The sequence below is a fragment of the Trachypithecus francoisi genome, unplaced genomic scaffold (genome assembly GCF_009764315.1).
Source record: "Trachypithecus francoisi isolate TF-2019V2 unplaced genomic scaffold, Tfra_2.0 Lachesis_group2, whole genome shotgun sequence".
NCBI lineage: Eukaryota > Metazoa > Chordata > Mammalia > Primates > Cercopithecidae > Trachypithecus > Trachypithecus francoisi.
The window spans coordinates 171,603,596-171,624,002 of NW_022681465.1; positions in this window are offsets into that span (position 1 = coordinate 171,603,596).

Genomic DNA, 20,407 nt, shown 5'->3' on the forward strand with positions numbered 1-20,407 from the left:
ATTTCAAACAATCCAATACACTCTTTTAGTTATTTTAAAGTGAACAATTACAACGTTTTTTTACTATAGTCACCCTGTTGTGCTAGCAAATACTAGGTCTCATGTATTTTTACAACTATGTTTCTGTACCCATTAACCACCCCACTTCCCTGCTGCATTCACTGACCACCCTTCCCAGTGTCTGGTAACCATCGTTCTACTCTCTAACTCTATGAGTTCATTTGTTTTAATTTGTAGCTCTCGGAAATGCATGAGAACGTGTAAAATTTGTCTTTCTGTGCCTGGTTTATCTCGCTTAGTGACCTCTAGTTCCATCCATACTGCTGCAAATGACAGGATCTCATTCCTTTTTAATGACCAAATAGTACTCTATTGTGTGTAAGTTCCACATTTTCTTTATCCATTCATCTGTTGATGGTCACTTAGGTTGCTTCCAAATCTTGGCTATTGTGAATACTGCTGCAATAAACATGGGAGTGCAGATATCTCTTTGATATCTGATTTCCTTTCTTTGGGGTATATAGTTAGGAGTAGGATTGCTAGCTCATATGGTAGCTCTATTTTTAGTTTTTCAGGAATCTCCAAACTATTGTCTATAGTGGTTGTACTAAGTTACAATCCCACCATCAGAGTATGAGAGTTCTCTATTCTCCACATCCTCAGCAGCATTTGTTTTTGCCTGTTTTGGGATATAAGCCATTTTAACTGGAGTGGGATGAAATCTCATTGTAGTTTTGGTTTGCATTTCTCTGATGCTTAATGACATTGAGCACAAGGCCTTCTGTAACTATTCCCTGGCTACTGCTTATGTTAGCTCAAGGCCCTGGAGCTCTACAGTTAGCAGGTGGCAAAGTTAGCAAGGTCGGTTCCTTTCCGTCAGGACAGTTACCGCCCCCTGGCCAAGGATGGGGCCAGAGGTGCCATCTGGGAACCAAGGACTAGAGTAAAAAAACGTAAAAGTCTACCTGGCGTTCTATTGCACTGCAGCTGAATTGGCTCTCAAACCACGGGATGCAGTTATTCCCACTCTTCCCTCCCCTTGTCAAAAGTAGATGAGCCTTGCCCCATGGCCACTGCCACCACAGACCCATGGGGAGTACTGCCAGGCTACTTCCAGTGTTCCCTTAAGGCACAAGGGCTCTTCAGTCAGCTTGTGGTGAATGCTGCCTGGCCTGGGACTCACCCTTCAGGGCAGTGGGCTCTCCTCTGTCCCACGGAAGGTATAGAAATTCCATCTAAGAGCCAAGTCCTGGAATCAGGAACCCCAAGAGCTCTCTTTGTGTTCTATACCCCTGTGGCAGAGCTGGTACCTTTGGTACAAGACAAAGTCTACTTTATTTTTTCCTTCATTTTTTTCAAGCAGAAAGAGTTCTCCTTATAGCCACCACTGCTGGGAATGTGCTGAGACTCACCTGAAGAAATCAAGTCTCAGAGTATCACCCAAGGCCCACAGCGTACTACCTGGTAGGGCTGTTGGTTATTTCAGGCCCAAGGGCTCTTTAGTTAGCAGGTAATGAATGCGGCCAAGAATAGTCCTTTCCTTCAAGGTAATGGGTTCTCTACTATCCAAGGGTGTGTCTAGAAATGTTACCTGTGAGCTAGAGCCTGAAAAGGGGGCCTTACAACTACGACCAGTGCCTTACCCTGCTGTGCCTGAGCTGGTATCCAAGATGCAAGACAAAGTCCTCCTCACTCTTCCCTCTCCTCTCCTCAAGCAGAAGGAAGGGATCTCTTTTGGAGCCACAAGCCATGCTTCCTTGGGCTAGGGGAGGAGTAGCGACAGCTCTCTCCCAGCCACCCTGCTGGTGTCTCAGTTGGTGCTACCACCTCCCACCACCACGCACACATACACTGGCTCTGAAACCAGCTCATCCCTGGTACTTGTCTAGGAGTTGCAGTTCTTGTGACCTAGACAACCTTTGAGGTTTATTTAGGGCCCCAGAGCACTCTAGCCCAACGCGGTAAGGCTTGCCGGAAGTCAAGTTTCAACCACTGGGATGTGATTCCCCTGTGGCTAGGGCTGCTCTAATCACTCCCTCTGCGGGTAGGCATCAGCTGAGTTCAGTCCAGTTTTGCTTTCTGGTATAATAGAGCAGCACTGAGATCAATGCACTGTCTCACAATTACTTTTCTCTCCCTCTCCCAATGGCACAGATTCTCTCTCTGCAGGGTAAAGCTGCTGCTGGGCAATGGGGACGGGTGGCACTGGTGATTCAAGACTGTTTCTCCTACCTCTTCAGTGCCTCTTTCAGCAAAATCAAGTTAAAACCAGGTACTATGAGTGCTCACCTAATTTTTGGTTCTTACAGGTGCTTTTTATTTGTAGATAGTTGTTAAATTAGCATCCTTTCTAGGGGTAAGATTAGTGGGGACTTCTATTTTGCCATCTGGCTCTGCCCCTCTCTCCCAAGATCCATTTCTGAGTGGAACAAATTTAAGTAGTAGAGCATTATATAAATTATGATTCTATGAATGTAAAGCATGCATGTACTCATATTCATATACACACCATCCTATTTTTCTATTGACATTTATATTTAATGTATATTTACATCAAAGATGACAGTAATTCCCTCTAGAGAAGAGTGTGTAAATGGTAGTATGTGGGGACTTTTGTTTTATATGTATTATTTTAATTTTTATAATAATGATGAATTTAAAATATTTCTTATGTAAAATGAAAATTTGAATTTAAAGTAATGTAAGACGCTGTGTATCTTTCTCATATCCTGGTCAAGCTTTTTTCCCTCAATTTCTAGATATTTTAAGTTAAAGTGCATTTCCTTTAAATATGATAAAGTACTGTGTATTTCCTGCTTGCTAATTTTCCAAAGGAACTGTTGTTAGTACACTAAATATTATTCATTTTTGCAGTCTTTCAGGTTTCACTAAAAATTTATGTGTATTTTATTTGCATTCAATTATAGAAACATGGAAATTATTCAGAAATAGATTCATTAGCAAATTGCAGATTCAATTTGTACATTAAATAATATAAGAATAAACACTATTGAAATATTTAGATACTTTTCCCAACACATTGTAGAGCATCCTCAGAGAAATTGACTGGTGCTTGCACAACATATGTGTCCATGGCTTAGAACACTCATTTTGATCATAAGCATTGGTTAAATTAGTCTTCCAAGGATTAGCTTTACTTTTTGATTAAAGATTGCAATGTCTTTAATTCTGTGGACTTCCTTCTCTCTGATGGATCACACTGCATGTCATAGTGTGTTCTATTTTTTCACTTCTAAATCTCAAATCATTTTGATTGATGTAGTTGTTTTATACACGCATGGTTGGCAAAAGACTAAAGAAAGTATATGATTGTGGTTAGGCAAGTGCTTATAACTGTGGAGACCTGCATTTTCTGTGGAACCCATGGATCTCCTTTACATAATTATTTTTACATTTTGAGTGTTTTGTTTCCTCAATCAAAGCCTCAGGAATACCTGAATATTTTCACTATCCTCAATAAACAAGCCCTTCTTTAGACATGTCCAAACCAAAAGGTATGAGGGATGCTTTCAGATCCAGCATAAAATGTGCCCCAAAACGTTAAGTACTTGTTAAGTAAAGACAATATTGTATTACTTTAGTGTTCATTTTTCCAAAAAACAAGTGATAAAAACACCCTACTAAAATGTGCACAAGTCAGTTATTGATAAAGTATATTTACCAATACATTAAACTATCATAATGGAGTATGAATGCCCATAGTTACAATTTCCCTTACAATCCCTTTTCTCACCTATAAAGTGCATGTGCCTTATGAACCAGAACCACAGTGTGATGAGCTGTTCACAACAGGAGATATGAGTCTCACCATCTGATCACTCTTGTGCACATATTTACAGAAAGGAATAAACATGAGTGTAGCAGAATCCTCGAAGATTAAATGTGCATCTGCTGTGACTCTACTTTACCAATTTGCTCTTGAAAATATATGCTGAAAATTTAACTCTCTCACGTTTGCATATAATTTAATGCCAAAATTTCTCAATATTCAAACTAGCACATGATGAATTAGATGGTTGTGTATACTATCATTTATTTTCTGCAGCCTCTTTAGTGTCAGAATGCCAAATTCATTCAACATGGCCGGCCAAAATACTAAATTCCTGAATTCTTCCTGTGCTTCAGATTTGGACAATGCCAAAGATACCAAAATATTGTATGAATAGTTTTCAGTAAGTTTTCTTTAAAAGAAGGAAATAGCTGTCTCCTCATCCTACTGCCTGGAACATGTGCATACTGTCTGGAGTTCTATCTACCTTTGAGGATCATGGGGAAAAATATTATATTTTAAGGATGTCAGAGCAGAAAGTTGAAAGAAACCTGATTCCTGATGATTTCATAGAGTTACCTTTTTAGGTATAAACAGACACTTATTTATTATTTTGGGTTTTCTGGCAAATATAGGCAAACACAATATAACACAAGTTAGTTTCAACACATTTTTTATACATGTTTATTGTTAGTCTATCTATAGTTGCTGAAGTCATTATGAATTAATATAGGACTACTGAATAATTTTTTATCTCCATCGAGTATTATGTCCTGTAAAAGTTTGAAAATGCTTCCAAGGCCATTCTTAATTTTTTAATTTAGAATTTTGATCTCTTTGATATAGACACACCTCGAAGATGTTCCTGGTTCCAGGTCATTGCATGAAGTGAATATCTCAATAAAGCCAGTCACATACTTTTATTTTGTTTCTCAGAACATATAAAAGTTATTTTATTAGATACTATAGTCCATTAATTGTGCAGTGGCATTATGTCTAAAAATGTATATATGAATTTAAAAATACTTTATTAGTAAGAAGTGCTAGCAATCATCTGAGCCTTCATGAGTTGTCATCGTTTTGCTGGTGGAGGATATTGTCTCTATGTTGAGGGCCTTGCTCTGGATTAGGTTTTGGCTTAAGGGAATGTTGTGGATGGTTTGATCTTCTATCTAGACCACTGGAACTTTCTGCATATCAGCAATAGGGCTGCTTCACTTTTTTGTTTTATCATTTGTGCTTTTACTAGAGCAGTTTTAATTTTCTTCAAGAGCATTTCCTTTGCATTCACAACTTGGCAAATCATTTGGCACAAGAAGTCTAGCTTTCAGCCCGTCTCAGCTTTCAATATGCCTTCCTCACTAAATTTAACCATTTCTAGCCTTTGATTTAAAATGAGAAACATGCAAATCTTTCTTTCATTTAAACACTTAGAGGACATTGTAGGGTTATTAATTGGTCTAATTTCAATATTCTTGTGTCTTAGGGAATAGGGAGGCCTAAGGACAGAAGAGAAATAGGGGAATGGCTGCTTGATGAAACAGTCAGAACACACACATTTATTAAGTTCACCATCTTATATGGGCATCGTCTTGGCACCCCAAAACAATTACAATAGTAACATCAAAAAATCACATATTACCATAACACATATAATAATATGAATATCAATATAACAATGATGCATATGCTTGAAATAGTGTGAGAATTACCAAAATATGACATAGAGACACAAAGTAAATGCATGCTGTTGGAACATGGTGCTGATAGACTTGCCCCATGTAGGCCACAAACCTTCAACTTGTAAAAACCACAACATCTGTGTGAAGCACAATAAAGCAAAGCACAGTAATATGAGTCATGATCATATTCATTTTGAGCCTCTTTTTCTTATAGTTTACACTCAGTCAGATATATTTTAACCTGTTGTTTCAATTGTGTAACTTTCTGCATTTCTTTGTTTCGTCAGTGCAAGTAAATCTTTCCTGTTTATGAGTGAGGGAGATTATGGTGGGCTTGGTGGTGGGAGGGAAATGTCATCTTAGTCTTTTCAGGAGTGAAACATACCTACATTTGTTGTACTGGATACATTCAGCACATAACCACATTCCATTAACAAGGAACCATGTATATTTACAATGGTGGTCCCACAGGGTAATACCATATTTTCACTGTATCTTTTCTATGTTTAGGTATGTTTAGATACACAACTACCTTTGTGTTACCACTGCCTACAGTATTCAATACAGTAATTTGTTGTACTGGTTTGTGCCCTTCAAGTAAATAGGCTATAGAGTCCAGGTTCATGTAAGTAAATTATATGATGTTTGCACAATAATGAAATCACCTAACTCCTCATTTTTCAGAAAGTATCCCTGTTGTTAATCAATACATGACTATACTTCTGTCATTTCTGCATACTTACTGTTTTTACCCTTCATATTGTTTTACTCTTCATACCGTTTTATTCTTTATATCGTTTTTACTTTTCATATTTTTGTTTCTTTACCTAGGATGTAGATAGGTAAGATCTGATTTCCATCTAGCCAGTCTTCTCTGCACTACTCTCTTTTTTCTCTTTGCACAACTCTAGACTTTTTCAGGTCTTCTGATGTCTTACTTTCTTCTTCCCCTTTGCAGTGTTTTGCACATGATTTTCCCTTTTCACCCACTAGTCACCCTTCAGATCTCAGTTCAAAGCTTTCTCTACCCACTGGATTAGATCCACTGGACATGTGATATCTGCATACCATATACCTTTTCTTGTTATTTTTATTTTCTTTTTTCTGAAAAAAAAAAAAAGAAAAGCAACGTCTTTTCAGGAGTTACACATACCTATATTTGTTGTACTGCATACATTCAGCACATAACCATATTCCATTAACAAGGAACAACGTATATTATACAATGGTAGTCCCACAAGATTGTACCATATTTTCACTGTGTCTTTTCTATGTTTAGACACACAACTACAGAAGGTCTTACTCTGTCATCCAGGCTGGAGTTCAGTGGCACAATCTTGGTTCACTGCAAACTCCTCCTCCTGAGCTCAAGCCATCTTCCCACCTCAGCTAACCAAGTAGCTAGAACTACAGGTGCTCACCACCATAGCCACCTAATTTCTATATTTTTGGTAGAGACAGGGTTTCACCATTTTTCCCAGGCTGGTCTTGAACTCCTGAACTCAAGGGATCCTCCTGGCCTCAGCCTCTTGAAGTTCTGGACTAACAGGCATGAGCCACCACACCCAGTCCACATACTTTTCCTTATATAATTTAGCATATTGTAATTTTTTGTTAACGTGTAATTAAATGTTTAATGTAGTTCTCTCCAACTAGATTTTAGACTCTATTAATATAGATCTATATATTTACATATAGCTATGTATTTTTTCTCACCCTTTTGTTCCTAAAAACATAATTCATGTCCCACAGTGAGCACTCAGTAAATAAGCAAGATTATCTTACCTAAGTAATCATAATAATTATGTGACCAGAGGCCAGCAAGGAGAGACTTGCATATTATGTGTAAGACACCAGCATTCTAAAAGCAAAGGTTAGGAAGTGAAGATTATCTACACTGCCATTTTGAGATAAAAATGAAAACCTGTTAAGTAGTACTTCTTAGTAGGGACTGGCAGTTGTTTAATAGATTTTGTAAAAGTAATATTGACTTGTGAGAATAGCAGGTTTAAAAGTTGAAGATGAAAGAAGAAACAGTGATGGACAAGTGAAATAACTAAGAAAGTAAATATAATCAAAACTTAAGAGAAAAAACAAACTAAATTCAAGGAAAATTTTAGACACTTTTCCTAGTCTGGCCACCTCCAGTCTCATTCTAACTCACTTTATAAACTACTACTGGAGTTATCCTGCTGAAGAACAGATCTGATCATTTCGTATATTTGCTGTCTTTTAGAAGCTCATCAGAGACTACAGCTGATGAAATGCTGTTTCTCACTGAGTATAAGCACAAAATAAAGAACTATTTTTTTTTTATCACATGTGCTTGCCTAATTTTATTGTTAAATATTTTTGGGAAAGTTAGCTTTCCTATTTATAAGTTCAAATAATTTATAGATTGAAGCAGTCAGCATGGATTTTAAAATAATACAGATGAGTCCAGGCATCTATTTCAATGCCCATAATCTCACAGGAACTGGAAAATTGATTCCTTGCTGGATTATTTTAATGTATTATGTATTAGTTTTCAGAGGTTCAAATCATGCAAAACAAATTTTCTTCATTACATTGCAAGATATTCTAAGTACCAGGAGGTATTGCAGAGTGTAAACCAATTTAAGTATACAGAACCATATGTTGGGAATTTGATTTTATATCACAGTTTAGGAATAAGCCTAATGACTTATTCTTTTAATTGTTAAGTGCAATTTGTGTGAATTGTACACTACAGTCAGCCCTTTTTGATTGAGCTCCATTTTTGCTCCAGGTATGATTACCTACTCATAGATAGATGATAGATATAGTTAGATATGGATAGATAGATGATAGATAGATAGTTAGATAGATAGATAGATAGATAGATAGATAGATAGATGATAGAAGTTCTTAGCAGACTTCTGGATAACAATAATGAGAACACTTTAGGTATAATTAATGACCTCTTTTATCTAATTATTACCTTCTGAACAGAATTCCAGAAACAAAACTTAGAAAAAATCCTTACTGATACGATACCTGAGCTTTCTGTTTTCTAGCAATGTTCCTTTGTACTAAAATTAATTCTCAATAGTTCCTATAACTATAATATTAAAATAGCCCTTCACAAGAAAGTCATAGTGAAAAATATATCATGTTTTTCAGAGCTTAGAAAACAGAAAGCATAATTTTATACTACAAAAATATTTGAAATATCAATCTTCCATTAGTTCTGAATTAATATGACAAAAGCTTGCCAATGAACCAAAAGAAACTTGTTTTCTTGGTAATGAAAACCAAATCAAATAAGCAACTACAAACAACACATTTATTTAGAAAAATAAACTGAAAATGCTGTTTGGCTATAAAAACTGTTACATGCCAAATACAAATTAAAAATGACTTTTTAATTAAGAGAACAAATGGATGTTCAACACAAATGCTTAGTATGCATTTCACTGTATTTGACTTCTTGGTTGTTAATGATATCAAATGATCTTCATTAAAAACTTTGGATCCCTTTCTCATTCCTTTGACCACACTGATGCTTTTTCATTGTTATTCTGTAGTTGTTTTTAAATTTGTTTTAAAATCAAATCCATTTTTTATTAGATAACTGATTTTTTTTTTTTGGAAGGAAGAAAAATCGATGTCTTGAGAATTCTTACATTTTTCCATTTTGGATTCCTGCAAGAAACTGCTTGCTGTGGTCTCAAAACTCACGGGACCATCTGTGCAAATAACAGCACACATCATTACCCTGAATGGAAGTGACAGTGCAAATATTAGAAGTTCACTGAGAAGTAATCAGTAAGAACTGACTTCCCCCCTCTTCCAACCATTATAGGGTGAAGGATTGAACGCGAAAATTTTTCAAGCAATTGACAACAATGCTATTATCTCAGGATGGCTTTGAGGCTATACACAAGATGGCGAACACCCTCTGTCTGGAAAAAGCAACATTTGTCCTAAGACTGTTCATCGCTGCAATGTTTCTCTGTTCATTCAGTTTTTTTTTTTGTCTACATATTTTGAAATGATGTGTAATTCTGACTAGAAGTACCTCGTATGTCTATACTTTAACCTTCCCAAATGATAAATCAGTTTATAATTTACTGGTTTAATTGCTTAATATTAATTTTGTTGGTCTCACATCTGGGAACAGTTTATTTTCATAGTGAAACAAGATGAGTTGGTTTGGTGTTCAGGTTTTGTTGGCTTCTTGTTTAGTCCTTTCCATCTATTTATTTTATATTCATGGTAGTTTCTGAGTGAAGAGATTTAAGGCTGTGGCTGTTTTTACCCCCAAGGCTCTGCTCATGGCTGTCAGATAGAGGAAGATGATTTTATGCAGACTGTATCAGAGATCATTTGTGCTCCAAGGCTGAGAGATTTGCTGCTCTGAGATGGTCAGGCTTCTGATTACTTTAGAATTAGATCTGTCCTCAAGAAGTCATAAAGATGAATCTGAAGTGAGAAAAACGAATTGACATGCCCCCAAGTAAAGGTATTCCTTCCAATCTGAAGGAGCTGTCAGAAGAAGGAAAACAAAATACAAATATGGTCAGTTTAAACAGTAAATGTGGCTTAACAAAAACACATAAAAATTATTAAAAATGAAGCAATCATCTGTTAATAATAAAAATACTTTTAGATTATTTACATTGTCAAGCATTTTATTTTAAATGTCTAAACATTTTAAATAAATATTAAAATATTTAAATAAATATTAAAACATTTAAATTGTATATATTATTTTGTAACTTAGTCATCAAAATTTAAGTACAGTAGTATGATTATACCTAAATTAAAAGATCTTCCCTTATTCCTAACAGTGTTTAGAATTTCAGATAAATTTGATATTAAGTATAATAAATTTTCAATATAGTTAAGAAATACTTTTCCATTAAGGTAGATCTTTCATTTGAAATAATAACCACAAAGTGTAATTTCACAACACTTTATAATGTAAGAATGATGTAATTTTTATTGCAATCTATATAGTTTAAACTTATTACCAGATTAAAAAAGGGATATTTTTCCTTGATATAGCAGATAATTAGCCATAGAATTAATCTTTCTTCACTTTAGGAATATCTGCAATACTTTTAAAACAGTACATTAAAATAAATTATATCCATATCTCTAATTAATGAATTTTTTTTGGAAAACAAAAAGAAATGCCACAATTATCACCCTGACAAGCCAACATCAGACATGTTTAGCACCACTTAATGTGGAGTGCATCCGTGGTCTTCTATTTAAGTTAGGATGGAATGAAGAATATTTATGCTTACACTCACAACAATAGGTTCAGAATGCTCTCACTATAAACCTCGTATAATGATTAATTGATTTATAAATTATTAGAAAAGTCAGAGACAGAGGAATGCCTTTAAGTGTATTTTTTTAAATCTTAAAGTCCATCTGAGAAACCCCTGTTTTAACCCTTTCATTTGGGGTTAAGCAAACCCCCAAAGAGAATGTGGTTTCCCCCATATAGCCACATGAACATATATACAGGCAGCAGAGTAAATAATTTAGTCATCCTGTGACAAAATTATTAGTCAGCATTCTATTAGATTAATAAGTGATCATTTTCATTATATTACCCAACTACAATGACAATGTTTTAGTACTAAATGATCTAAATGAACAATCAAAAAGGAAAAAAAGTCAATAACTCACTCTTCTATCTCCAAGATTAAAACCGGAAAAATCTCTGAATACAGGTCAATGAGACTCGAGGGCTTACTCTGAGTCATTACTAAAGGTGTTCATGAAGACAGAGAAGCAGTAAAAACAATCTTTCATCACGTAGTTGCTTAAGAAGATGCAAGAACTTATCTGTACAGGAAAGTGGAAAAGCCTGGATGGAACTGGTCTAAACTTTATACAATCCCAACAGCATTGCTTGCCTCTATTTGTGCCATTTTTGTATCATCTAGAAATATAAGTCTCTATGTATTTAAAGGAAACCAGCACTCAAGCTGTTATTAATGAACAAGCAGTAGTCCTACAATAATGTTTTTGTTTTAGTGTTAAATAAAAATAGTATGAAAAACACACAAAGCCGACTTTCCACAAATGTGTGGGTACATAATTCATATATTTGAAACAAAGATAATTCAATGTGCCAATTATATTTTTAATGACTATGTAATGTGGTAGTCTTCAGCAGCCTTTGATAAGCTGCTACAGTTTATTAAACCTTCAATCTATTATTTGCATGTTTATTTGTTTAAAAATATTGATTCATCACCTATTGTATACTACTCTAGAATCCATGGATACAAAAAAACTTACTTATTGCTCTCCAAGGAGATTAGTATCTGAAGGTTAAAAAAGCAAACATTCATAGTAAAAAATTGGTGCCACAATATACGTAAATATAATATTTTAAAATGAACATTGGAGTAGTGAGCCTACAAAAGGTGGCATTTGAATTGAAATTTAAGGGACAGGTTGGAATTTTCAAAAATAATAAAATGTTATTAGTTATGAAATAAGGGTATTTCAAGCAGAAGGACAAGCATGGTCAAAGGCATAGAAGCAAGAGAGAGAGAGCGATACCTTCAATATTGTATAGCATAAAACTACAAAGAGAAAAGACACGTTTCTGAAGAGCTTGACAGAGGGCAAGGTGTCCTTTTACACTAGTAAAACTAGATATTTATTAATGGCAATGGAAAATGTTGAAAACTTTTGATGAGGAGCGTGCCTGGAAGAAGTGTGGAAAGTACAATGAGGAGGAGGGAAGTACTTATGCTCCATATTTTCAGTAAAGACATGGTGAAGACACCGGCTGAAAGCAGTAACTATGACTACAGTTGCAGATGCTTTCTTAATGGTACATTGAAGTGAGTAAACTAACCCATTCCTTCTTACTAAATTAAGAGAGCATTTTATTCAATACTATCCATTCAAGATAAGAGCAAACATTATTATAGGCTTTTCCTGTTCCACCAAATTTTTAGGTATCTTATGGAAGCAGATATTTGCCTCTCAACCCTCAGTGGTCATATATTACAAGTAGAAAACAAAATCGTCTAACCAGTAGAAGTCCATATCTGCTGATTAGATTCTAAGATTGGATATTAAAGGAATGTATTTAAATATCACTGAATTTTGAATATTTGTTACATATATCCAGGCTTCTTACTGGATGGTATGAGATATCACATTTGATCCATTATCTCAGGCCCACTAAACAAAGCCTCAAATAGCTTTTCATGTATAATTTTGCCTATTTAATAATTTTATGAACTTCCATTTTTATTGGTTATAAAATACACAAATTTTTAAACCTCCACATTCTTTTTTGCACATTTACTTCAAATATAGAGATGTAATATACTATTACTGTTACACAAGTTAAATAAGTCTATTCCACATTGAAATAATAAAAAATAAATGACAAACAGAAAGACCTTGTACAATCAAAAATAAATTGAGGCACCCTCCATGGAAATGCCTTCCGACCCATTCTTCATTTCCATGGGTTAATTGCTCTATTATGTTTGAAATGACTTGGCTTAAAACCATATAAGATTTATTCACTTTTTGGATGGAATAGGTCAAAGTTTTCAAGCACTTCAAGGGTCATTTTCTCATTCTTATAAATGTTTCGAGGCCCAAATGTAATATGCAAAATGTGAATGATGCTAGATAATTTTTAGTCTTGAATCATTAAATGTCAAGTTAATTAATTTATATAAGTAACATTTTAAGCGACTGAGAACATTTCTATGCAGTAAGGGCAGTATGATTAAAAAAATGCCAAAGACAGCAAGCAGAGCTAAGGAAATGCTGAAAATAATACAAAAAATTTTTCTAAGCAGACATGTCTCATAATTATATATTTATTTGGATTTTGGTAAAATTTTTATAATTTTCTTCTTTGTAATCTATATTTACATATTTTAATTACATACATTTTTGTATATTAATTATAGCTTTTAAAATATATTTTATAAAATATTTATATATACATACTTAATTTAAAATATTTAATATATATAATAAATATACAATTTTAAATATTTTAAACTATAGGACAATGTGTCATGTGTCTGTTGCATTATAAGAAGTAGTAACTGTTAAGAGATCAAAATCATGTTAAAGAAAATCTATCTTATTTTGCCTGACTGTTAAAAGCAGCCCTCCCAAACCAGATGCAGTTTATCCATCCTGATTTATTTTTATTATAGGCAATGTTGCCTAGTAATATGACTGACAATCTACCAGTATCTGGTTTCCATGGAAATAAAAGTTGAAAGTTAAGCCAGGGTAATTTTTATGCTTATGGAAAAGAAGAATATGTTTTGCTATCACTCTATTCGTATTAAGAAACAGAAATATTTGGGAATTTAGATACCAAACAGACAATATTTTCTGACTCATAAAACAATAAAATTCAAGATAACAGGTATGCATTTAACTCAAGAAACCAAAAATAAATAAATAAATAACAAAATCTTCCACAAACTATGAAATACTAATGAAAATTTAAAAATTAATAAAAACTAGCAAAGTTACAAAAAATGAAAAACTTGATTTTTGAAATCATCTTTTATTTTGAAAAGAATGACTATATATATATATATATATATATTGCCATGGAAGAATAAGAGGAAAAACATAAAGAAAAAGCAAATGGATAACTTTAGAAATCAGGGAAAAAGAGCATTTAAGAGACTTCTAGGCCAAGCGCGGTGGCTCACGTCTGTAATCTCAGCACTTTGGGAGGCCAAGGCGGGTGGATCACAAGGTCAGGAGCTCAAAACCAGTCTGGCTAATATGATAAAACCTGCCTCTGTTAAAAATACAAAAATTAACCGGGCGTGGTAGCAGGCGCCTGTAGTCCCTGCTACTCAGGAGGCTGAGGCAGGAGAATTGCTTGAACCTGGAAGGCCTAGGTTGCAGTGAGCCGAGATCGCGCCACACCACTCTAGCCTGGGTGACAGAGAGAGACTCTGTCTCAAAAAAAAAAAAAAAAAAAAAAACAGAGAGACTTCTATGTGTACAAGTAAATCAAATAATCTGATAGAAAAATATAAATTACTAACTTTGCCTTGGGGAACATTTAAACAATCAGTACCAAGAGAAGAAAATAAAAGGCAGTCAAAGCTTTCCCACTGAAATAAGACGTCATGATGAGATGAGTTTTCTTGATGCTGGGCATTTTTGTAATTGGTCACGTTCTTTGCTTATGGACTGTTATAATAGACACTGATTCCTATTTGGGAACTAAGTGTAAGTCAGGATAACTCTCATACCTACTTATGGTCTTCATCTTTTACACGTGACACTTCACAGAGTTAGAAAAAGGTTGTAGCCCTAGACACTTGTCACAACTCTCATGGATAAAAAAATAATAATAACCAGTAGTGCACTACTGGCAAGCTTTGTTTATGATATTTGTATTCTTCTAATGAAGCCATTAGCAAGTGTGGCCTACTGTAGTCATGTGAGATTGTTCAGTTGAGCCTACAACTACTGGATGTTATACACAGGGAGAGTTTCCTTTTATTCACACTTATCAAAATGTTACTGGTTTTATCTAATAGCAGAGGGTGGTCAGGGAAGGTGTGGAGTAGCCTGTGTAGCACCTGCAACTAGTTATATAGTTTAAAGATACACCTAGACCAGGCACGGTGGCCCACGCCTGTAATCCCAGCACTCTGGGAGGCCGAGGCAGGCGGAACATGAGGTCAGGAGATCGAGACCATCCTGGCTAACATGGTGAAACCCCGTCTCTACTAAAAAATACAAAAAATTAGCTGGGTGTGGTGGCGGGTGCCTGTAGTCCCAGCTACTCAGGAGGCTGAGGCAGGAGAATGGCGTGAACCTGGGAGGTGGAGCTTGCAGTGAGCTGAGATCAGGCCACTGCACTCCAGCCTGGGCAACTGAGCGAGACTCCGTCTCAAAAAAAAAAAAAAGAGATACACCTAACACCTGAGAACCATCAGGATGGTGCCATGGATACTCCTGTCCTGCTCATAATGAGCCCATGATTTTTTGATTCTGAGAGAAGAGAGAATTTTGAATAAGATGTTCAATGTCATTCTTCTAGGAAGAATTAGCAAAAATGTAAAATGTGCTATATTAGAGACAGTTGAGCAAAAATTTCCTTGAGACCTGGGAAAAGTTTCAAAGAGCTTTCATGCATAAAAATTATGTTTAATCTAGCTCTTAAGACAGTTATTTCTTCTTTAAGAAATGTCTACTCGGATCTCTTGCCCATTTTTAATCAGATTTTTTTTTTTTTTTTTGCTGTTGAGTTTTTTGAGTTCCTTACGTATTCTAGTTACTGAATTCCTTACAGATTATTGTGAGTTGAATAGTTTGCAAATATTTTCTCCCATTCTGTAGGTTGTCTCTCTGCCAACAGGCATGTACAAAATATGCTCATCATCAGAGAAACGCAAATCAAAACCACAATGAGGTATCATTTCACTCCAGTTAAAAATGGCTTTTATAAAATAGAGAAAATAACAAATGCTGGCAAAGATGTGGATAAAGTAGAGCTCATACACAGTTGGTAGGAATGTAAATTGGTATAGCCATTATGAAAAACAGTATGAAGAATCCTCAAAAAAACTAAAAGTAGAACTACCACAAGATCCAGCAATTCCATTGCTGGGTATATAGATCCAAAAGAAAGAAATTCAGGCCGGGCGCGGTGGCTCAAGCCTGTAATCCCAGCACTTTGGGAGGCCGAGACGGGCGGATCACGAGGTCAGGAGATCGAGACCATCCTGGCTAACATGGTGAAACCCCGTCTCTACTAAAAAATACAAAAAACTAGCCGGGCGAGGTGGCGGGCGCCTGTAGTCCCAGCTACTTGGGAGGCTGAGGCAGGAGAATGGCGTGAACCCGGGAGGCGGAGCTTGCAGTGAGCCGAGATTGCGCCACTGCACTCCAGCCTGGGCGACAGAGCGAGACTCCACCTCAAAAAAAAAAAAAAAAAAAAAAAAGAAAGAAATTCAGTATATTAAGAGATATCTGTACTCCTATGTTTATTGCAGCACTACTCACAATAGCCAAGATATGAAATAAATATGTGTCCATCAACCAATAAATGGATAAGAAAAATTGGAACATATACAAAATGAAATATTATTCAGTCATAAAGTAGAAGGATATCCTTTGTAATTACATGGATGGAACTGCAGGGTATTATGTCAAGTGAAATAAGTCAGCCACTGGAAGACAAATACATATGTTCTTGTTCATAGGTGGGAGCTTAAAAAATGATCTTATGAAGGTGGAAAGTAGAATGATGATTACCAGAGGTCGGTACGGGTAGTGGGAATGGTGGGAAAAAGAGGGGTTGGTAAATGGGTACAAAAATTCAGTTAGGTTGTAAGAATAAGATCTAGTGTTTGGTAGCACAGTAGAGTGACTATAGGTAACAATAATTTATTGTATATTTCCAAATAACTAGAGTGGGTTTGGAATGTTCCCAACACAAAAAAAATGATAAATGTTTTAGGTGATGGGTGTCCAGACACCCTAATTTGAGCATAACACATTGTACACTTATATAAAAATATTTCATATACCACTTAAAAATATACAACTATTACATACTCGTAAAAATTAAAACAATTAAAAATTGAAAAAAATACAGGTAGGCAGCATGTTACCAGTTTGAAAAAAGAATGTTGAAGGAAGCACTCTAGGTAGACAGAGAAAATGACCTCAGTGCAGTTTTTAAAACATGATGCCGTTTTACCCATCTAGAACGTTCTACATTCTGCCCATGTATCAGTTCTAAGTTTTGAGAAGTTTGTTTTGGTTATTATATGAATATATATAGAATTAAGCACCTATGATTAAATTAGAAAAAGTCATTTATGGATGTACTTCATTGTAGTCTTTAAGTCTGATTAAATAACTAGCTACTTTAGAAAAACCTTTCATTTCATGCTTCGCAAACTATGAATACTGAGTAAATCACATTGAAAATGATGATTGTAATGTGAAGAAAATACTACTAATTCTACCATTGTGGTTCTAAGTTAACACAAATAATTATTTCTTATGAATTATATATGACATTTTCTAAAATGCAACTGTAATTCTCTGATGGCTGCACCTGTTTTCCTGAGTCTGAGAGCAGTGCAAGCACTGCCTAAGGAATCTGTACATCCACCAGCAAGACATACTGCATGAACTTTGAGTTAAGTGCTTCTCACATTGAGGATATTTAGTAAGTGTGCATCTGCCTGACAAGCAACAACTTAGAGAGATGACAGTTTAAATCTTTAAGATTAGATGGCCATTTTCTAAAGTAAGCACCTGATACCCCGAAATACCATGCACTTCAGAACTGCCCTTCTCATCTGAACTGGTGGGTTCGGATAGTTATACACATTAACATTCGTTCCAAATTACCAGGACCAGCCACACAATTTGCAGGGCCCAAAGAAAATAAAATTCAGGGCTCTGTTTGAAAAAGCAGGATAGAAGCTTTTTCTTTCTCATCCAGTCTCTCTAATTTACCACTCAATGCCTGTTCCACCGGACACAGGGATGCTCACAGAGTGAGCACAGACCTTCACAATCCCTGGAGCCCTGCCTGTTAATTCATGACAGCAGTAGTTTGGTCCCCACTGAGATAGAGGGAAGCAGCATATGGGAGGGAAAATAGGTAACTAGGAACTCATCCAGGGAAATGTGGAAACACCCTGGAGGGGAAGCGCTGAGTTCCTAGTCATGCAGCATTGTCCTGTCGGGCTTCACTTTTAAAACACAAATTCAAAGAAAAAACAATTAAAATCATCAAGATGGTGACTGTAGACCTTCATAAAACCCCAAGTGCCACGGGGTCCAGTTATGAAGGTGGGGTGCGTGTATGGAGGGATTGTGGTTTTGGAGAGAGTACTTCTGAACACTGAGCACGGGGGCCTGTACAAATGTGCTGGTCACATCCTTAGGAAGCTGATCCCGCAAGTCTGTCCCAAATAGACGATTTAATCTGTCCACTCCAAACTCTTACATTAAGATTCAAAATAACACCAACTACACATTCAGTTTAGGTTGGTATTATGCTTTATTGTGGGTGTTTTTTCATTCAAGAGTCACTACAGAAGAACAATGTGCATGAAAGAAAAGTGGTAACATGAACAATAGTAGAAAGAATGCCCTGAACTGTTTATATGCTAAATCAATATTTTTATTAGTAAATTACAAATACCCACTTGTTAAAGTTGTTACAATTTTACCTAGAAAAATATAATTTTTATCAATTCCTGAAACCTTTTCCCTTTAAAATAAGGACATAATTTGTAAGGTCTATCTACAATATATAAATACTTGAAAAACGAATTTGGTGAAATTCCCTAAGAAAATTAGCTATAGATATTAAGGAAGATATAGAAGCTCTGTTGTCCATGAAACATCAGCATGCACACAAGGAAAATACTGCTTTTATTACTATCTGAAATTGTATCTTTTTTTTCACATATGTACATTGATGGGGTTGAGAACATGCTACTTCAAAATATGGCTCCTTGGCATACTGGGTATTTTAAGCTTAAGATATCTGAGAAAACCACAGAGGCAGGAAAGTGTCTCTGACCTCCTCCTGATCTCCCTGAAGCAGATGATAAAATCCTTACGTGCGAGATGCCTCCCATACACCAAGGAAAGGGGTACTTACCTCTGAAGAACAAAGCATCACAGAGAAGAATCTGAACAGGCTTTGCTCTGTTTCCTCTAGTTAATTACCATTAGATCATATTTTTTTATTCACTCATGCGTCTCCAAAAGCATTCCCATTTTTGTCAAAACTAGCATAAAAAATACCCAGGTCTACCCATTTCTTCTGGTCTTCATTTCTTTATAAGTGCTTCTATGTCACATAAAATTTATATTTTATAAATTTGTATGTTTTTATCTTGTTAATCTTGTTAGTCTTTTTTTTTTTTTGAGATGGAGTCTCGCTCTGTCGCCCAGGCTGGAGTGCAGTGGCCGGATCTCAGCTCACTGCAAGCTCCGCCTCCCGGGTTCACGCCATTCTCCTGCCTCAGCCTCCGAGTAGCTGGGACTACAGGCGCCCGCCACGTTGCCCGACTGTTTTTTTTTTTTTCTCTGTATTTTTTAGTAGAGACGGGGTTTCACCATGTTAGCCAGGATGGTCTCGATCTCCTGACCTCGTGATCCGCCCGTCTCGGCCTCCCGAAGTGTTAGTCTTTCTTTTCAAGAGCTTCAGCCATGAATCTAAGAAAGGGGATAGAAAACAATATTTTCCTCTCTATGATATGCCCATGTAGAATATCATCAGGTTTTTTAAAAAGTCATTTTATCAACTAATTTAATTCAGTTGAAATAAATGTTAACATAACATTTAATAATTATGGAAATGATAGATAGATAGATAGATAGATAGATAGACAGATAGATATTTTTGAGATCTTGCTCTGTGACCCAGGCTGGAGTGCACTGCAACTTCCGCCTTCCGGGTTCAAGCGATTCTCCTGCCTCAGCCTCCTGAGTAGCTGGGATTACAGGCGCCGCCACCACGCCCGACTAATTTTTGTATTTTTAGTAGAGATGGGGTTTCACCATGTTGGTCAGGATGCTCTCGATCTCCTGACCTCGTGATCCCCCCCGCCTCGGCCTCCCAGAGCTCTGCAATTACAGGTTTGAACCCGCCCGGCTGGAAATTATATTTTATGAAGGATGTCATTAAGGTTACTATGATGTGGTAACTTTTTAATATATTAATAATATCCTTATATAATTGTTAGATATGTGTATTGTAAATAAAAGTTAAAAAGCTTATTTTAGAAGCCTAGATCAGACTTAATTTGGGATATTTTGTCAACCTTTTGGAAAAATTGTACTACTATTATATACATTTTAGGACTAAATATTAAAGTCAAATTCTAGCACAGAAAAGAAGTAAATGATGTAAAATGAAAATGTTTTTACATCTTTTAGATCCAAG